A 6,225-nucleotide genomic window follows, 5' to 3' on the forward strand; every position below is an offset into this window, starting at 1 on the left:
ATTTTGGGAGGAAGAATTAGCGATAGTACTAAAAGGATTAAAAAATAACAAGACCCCAGATGCTGATACTGTGGTTAGTGAGTTTCTCAAATATGGTGGCTATGAGGTTAGAAATAAGTTGCTGAAGTTTATGGATATAATTTTTGAAAAATTGAAAGTACCTAGCGATATTTGGAAAACCCTGATTAACCCTGTATAAGAAAAATGATAAGAATGAGTTTGTTAATTATAGAAATATTAGCCTGATCTAGCTTAGAAAGAGGATGTGTCACCAAATTTTCACTCTTAGGTTAGTAGTTGAGAAGTCCCTGAGCCATCAAACACATTTAGTCCTCAGTTTTATAGATTATGAGCAAGCGTTCGATTCGGCTGATAGAACAGCTTTATCGAAGGTCTTATTCTTGTATGGTATACAAGACAAACATTTTAAAGTGATTAGTACTGTGTACGAAAACAAAACTGTCGCGGTTGCACTTGGAAGGAATTAGTTCTTTCCCGATTTATTTGGATCATTTTGATAAGCTGTGTGTTAAGGAAAGGCATGAGAATACAGAAACAAATGGGGAAGAAAAACTAAAGTAACCCTGCCATAATTTTGGTATATTTTCGCCTTTTGGGTTTCATCTTTGTCAGTTGAAGCATCCAAGTGCATGCTTGGATAAGTGGATAAAACATCAAAATATAAACTATGTTAACTGAGGTAGGTATTATGTTAAATAAAGGAGGTATGAATGCACATGAAAACTAACTGAGGTAAGAAGAAATTTGTCTGAATGTCTGGAAGATACAGGTAGATGGCATAGCAGGAAAATATTTTATTGATATGTCTTCTTTTTGTTGTTATTTGGATTAATTTAGAGACGCTTTCGAATAATCTCATCATTGGAATCAAATTCAGGGCCTTGCAGTGTGTTGCTACACCTAGGTTTTATCCCTGGGTCCGTATTACCAATCGAAGGTCAAATCCACCGCGCCACTACAGGATATATTGGTATAATAAAAACTGAGAGGGAATAGTCCCCAATTAAAGACAGGAAAAGAGAGGTCTAATCTAAAATCATTAAAAATAGCACAGAATAAAGATGTTAAAGCTACGATATCGTACCTCCGATCTATACACAACAACTGGATTAACTGAAATTGCCAATCTAGTTTTGCTTGCTAACCTAAAACTTGCACACACTGCCTGTCAAAGACTTTTACCCGATAAGCTCTCACGCTTTTTCACTCCCTGCTCCTCTGTGAGTTTTGCTGTCTGATTCTGTTTCGATCATTTGTTTATATAGTGTTTGTTCCATTTCGTTTTCATATAACCGTATTTATTTTCACCTTTTCTTTTTTATTTACTTGCTCTGTCTTTTTATTTGTTTGCTTTTTTATTTTTTTTTGTTCTTTGTTTTGTTTTTCTGCTCACATATGCTTCAGAGCCAAAGCTAGTTAACTGATTATGGTTTCTTAATAAATTGAAACGAATCAAAATCGAAAATGTGTCTATTAATAGTGATAAATAAAAAGTTAAAGAGAAAAAGGGAGAACATTTTAAGAATGTGCTAAACTGTTGTAAAGCTGCTGTGAGTGCTGAGGAAATGAGTCAAAAACATTTCTGACTCTTTTGAAGTGAAGTAACATTATTTTACGAGGAAGAATTGGAGTTTTAAAAACATGGATTAACAATAATAAAGCCCCAGGTGCTGTTAATTTTGTAAACGATTTTGATAATAAGATTATTATGTTTTTTTTGTTTTTGTTTTTATATATATCTAAAAGGGAAATAAATTTAAAAAAAAAAAATGGTTAAATATAGTTATAAATAAATAGCAGTAGAGAAAATGGCTGAAATTTTTGCGAATGTGTTAAACTGTTGAAAAACTACTGTAAATGCAGAAGAAATGAGTCGAAAAACTTTGACTCTTTAGATGTGAAGGAATATTATTTTGCGAGAAAGAATTAGAGTTTGCATAACGTAAAATAGCAATAATAAAGCCCCAGGTGCAGTTAATGTCTCAATTGAGTTTTTTTTAAATATGATGCTTCTGAAGTTTGACGATTACGAGTAGGATTTATGGAAAAGAGGAAGTTCTTAGCAATTTTAGTAAAACTTCAACTAGACCAATTTATAAGAAAGGTAATCAGAGTGAGTATTGCAATTACACGGGGACTAACTTGGTTTCTGTAGGAAGCAACTTACTTATTATAATGATCCATTTGGGACAAAAAGAGGCCGAAGAGAAGAGCAGTGTGCTTTTAGGTTGGGGAGAGGTTGTGTCAATTAAGTTTTTATTCTTAGATTATTGATTGAGAAGCTCTTGAGTCACAAAACCGATGATATCTGATGTCCTAATTTCAAAACCCAGAAGTCCTGAGTTTTGTCAATTAGTACAAGTGTTTTATTCCGCCGTTAAGAGCTAAAGCTCTCTCTAAAGAAGTGATTGTCTAAAGGGAAGGTCCTAACCTTCTATGGGGTACTAGATAAATATATTTGAAGTGGTTTGTTCAAAATGACTGATTTCTTGGTAACTGGTTTAATCTTAAGAAGACTAAGTCACTTAGACTTGGAAAAAGTAAAGTTGAAGAGGTGATGTTGGGTAAGATTAAGATAGCTTCACTCATATTGGCAGCATTATTAGTATAGATGGCGAAGGCTGCGTAAACGAAACAAACGAATTATGATTTGTTGAACACTTCCCCCCCTGAAATAATTATCTACATCATACAAGTTGGAACAGAATACTTTGCGCAGCAAAATTAATCTTGCAGAACAAGGAGTAACTTACAAAACTACAAAATATCCTCCAACTGATTGGTTTTTAGCCTCAACTGCGACAGTTTAATTAACATAAATTATATACTTTTTCAGTTGCGGATAGTCTCACCGTATTATGAAAGAAGTGCAACTTAAAAAAGAAGAAGAACAGCGTCTATACAAGACTCAGCGACTTACCTTCACAGACTTACCCGATAAGCTCTCATACTTTTTCACTCCTTGCTCCTCTGTGAGTTTTGCTCTTGTGTTAAATCTGTTTTTATGATTTATTTATATAGTATTTGTTCCATTTAGTTTTTGTATAACCGTCTTTATTTTCACCTTTTCTTTTCTATTTATTTGCTCTGTCTCTTAGTTGTTCGGTTTTTAATTGTTATTATTATTTGTTTTGTTTTTATGCTCAAAAAATGTATGCTTAAGAGTCAAAGCTATTTAGCTGATTATGTTTTTTTTCTTCATAAATTGAAATAGCTTGTAAATAAAAACCTGTTCACAATTTGTGTCAAATTAAGAGTTGAAGAGAAACAGGCAGAATATTTTGAGAATGTGCTGAACTCTTTTAAATATAATATAAATGATAAATAAATTAATGAAAAAATTTTTTTAGAATTTCTAAGTTAAGTAATATTTTTTTTTCGATGAATAATTAGGGTTGGCAAAACATGGATTAAAAATAAAACAGCCCCGGTGCTGTTACTATGATAAATGAGTTTTTTAAATGTTAAGGTTCTGAACTTTGAAGATTATGAGTATGATCCATGGAAAAGAGGAAGTTTCTAGCAATTTTGGTAGAACTTCAACTAGACCAATCTATAAGGAAGGTGATCGGAATGAGTGTTGTAATTACACGGGGACTAACTTGGTTTCTGTAGGAATCAAACTACTTATCATAATTATGCGTTTGGGACTTAGAGAGGCCGTACATAAAGTTTTAAGAGAGGAACAGTGTAGATTTGGGTCGGTGAGAGGTTGTTTAAGTCAAGTGTTTATTATTAGATTATTAATTTAGAAACTATTGAGGCACAAGACCAATGATATATAATGTCCTATTTTAAAAACCCAGAACCCAAGAAGTCTTGTGCTTTATAAACTTCTAGAATTATAGTAAATTAGTACATTTATTCTACTGTCTAGAGGTAAAGCTCTCACTAAATAAATAATTCGCTAAAGCGATTTCCCTATCCTCGCATGTGCTACTAGATAAATACATTGAAGTGGTTTGTGCTAGGTCAGTTGAGAAAATTGTCTTGGTTAAAGGTAGGCAATGAGGCGAGTTGGGGGTTTTGTTGTAAAGTAAACAAGGTTGTGTTTCATCCCGTTATTTATGGGCCATGTTGATATTCTTTGTCCTAAAAAATGTGGTGAAGGCTATGGGAGATTATTGGACTAAATGGGAAATAAAACTATCCTAGACTTATTTTTTACTGATAATTTTAGTATCCTAGAAAAATTAAAGTAAAATGACTGATTCCTTGGTAGTGGGTTCAATCTTAAGTAGACTAAGTCGCTTAAATTGGGAAAAAGTAAAGTTGAAGAGGCGATGTTGGGTGAGAAAAAGGTAGCAGCACTAACATTGGTAGGATTACAGATAGCAGATACTGCGTAAAAGAAACCAAGGAATTATGATTTTATTGAACAACTCCCCCTTGAAATAATTAACCGCATCAAATACTTTGCCTAGGAAAACTAATCTAGCAGAACAGGGAGTAATCAACAAAACTGCAAATGATTATTTAACTGCTTGGTTTTAAGCTGTGCATCCCAACACGCTTTTAAATATAAATTGTTTGGAGCAAAGTCAGGGTGCACCTCGGTTTAGTTGGTAGACCCACAGTTAGTTAGCACTTGTTATTACGATAACCACTTTTTAGTGGAGCTCTTTCCGCCCTACTATGATTTATTTTTGTATTCTCGTGAGATAATTGCGACAATTTAATTAACATAACTTTTGTATTTTTTTAGTTGTGGAAGATCTCACCGTATTATGTAAGAAGTACAACTTGGAAAGAAGAAGAACAGCATCTATGGAAACAATTTGAAAATGGTAGCTAGATGTTCTTTAGATGAAAAGAAGAGATCCGGTGACACCCAATGTAAGACCAATCCTTTATGGGAAAGTAGGATAAAAGGTAATAGACATAGATCAAGACAACATATTTTTATCAATCCTTGGATAATGGTTGAAGGGTATTGGTTTTCTTACATATAAATTCTCGATATATGATAAAATTAACTAAGATATAAAGTAAAATATCAAATATTTAATTTCGGATTTATGTTAGGGACTAGGAAGTTGTTACTAATTTTGGTGTAAATAATATTCTATATGTTTTAATATACAAAGAGTTTCATATTTAAATTGTTTTTTTTTTCAGAGTATCATTTGTATCGTTTAATTTCTCCTTTATCTTGTCGATATATTTAATAAGAATACATACGAAAAGCTTAATATTAATAATTCTCTTTGTTTTGTAATAGAAAAAGGAAATAGTAACAATCATTACTTATATACTCTTGTACGCATTAGAATTATGTGAATTATGGTAATTATCTGATGATGATAGCATGGTTAATATAACTGCCTGGGTTCCTTTTTCTAAATTTTACAGAAAAAGCATCTGGTATACGTTAGTGCCACATGGCCTTCAAAAAAAAGAAAAGTTATTACCATTCTTTATGCAATTAAACCTAGGACTAAATGTAGATAGTGGACCAGTAGAAAATAGTGAGGGAGTCTTAAAAGTATTTGGGCGTTTATCCCTGAATTAATTAACTCTATTTAATTCTAATGCCCCTCTCTCTAACGGATGAAATCACAAAAGTCGCCCATTAAAATAAAATATAAATTACTAGTATAATGGTTCGTACGAATTTTTCCCTTTGTCCTCTCAGTCAGGAAAATAATATATTTGGTGAAAGAAATTTGGTTTTGCTGAAAGAAATCTAAAGGGGACTTAAGCTAAGTTTGTTACTTTAATGAAGATTTAATAACGTGCTTGCGTATTCATAAATAGTCCATCAGTTAGAACAGACTAATGTAATTTAGTATACACTTTTTGTTTAAATCTCAGTTTCTCACTCAACTATATATTTTTTTTAAAATGACGTGACATTCATTGTAATGTCATAAGCATGTTGAATTAGACCATCACTTTTCAACCTTTTTTTTTCAGATGAGGTCCCCCCCCCCTTAAAATTAGGGTTACAGATAACATATCACTTCCCCTTCTTCGCTAAAAATTAAAATAAAGTTTGTGCTTATTTATTTGTATTATCAATAGAGCCTAAAAACCAAACCAGTTCTTGAATGCTACTGCTGGATTAAGTTAAATTTATTATTACAATATTGTTTGTGATAGTAATAGAAAAAGGAAATTGAAATAGTATTAACAGGACTGGGGAGTATTTACGGCTTTAGACTCAGCCAAAGGATTTCGACATACTCAGATAAATAACGGCCT

The sequence above is a fragment of the Artemia sp. Qi Xiang Cuo genome, chromosome 21 (genome assembly GCF_049724085.1).
Source record: "Artemia sp. Qi Xiang Cuo chromosome 21, ASM4972408v1, whole genome shotgun sequence".
In the NCBI taxonomy this organism is placed as follows: Eukaryota; Metazoa; Arthropoda; class Branchiopoda; order Anostraca; family Artemiidae; genus Artemia; species Artemia sp. Qi Xiang Cuo.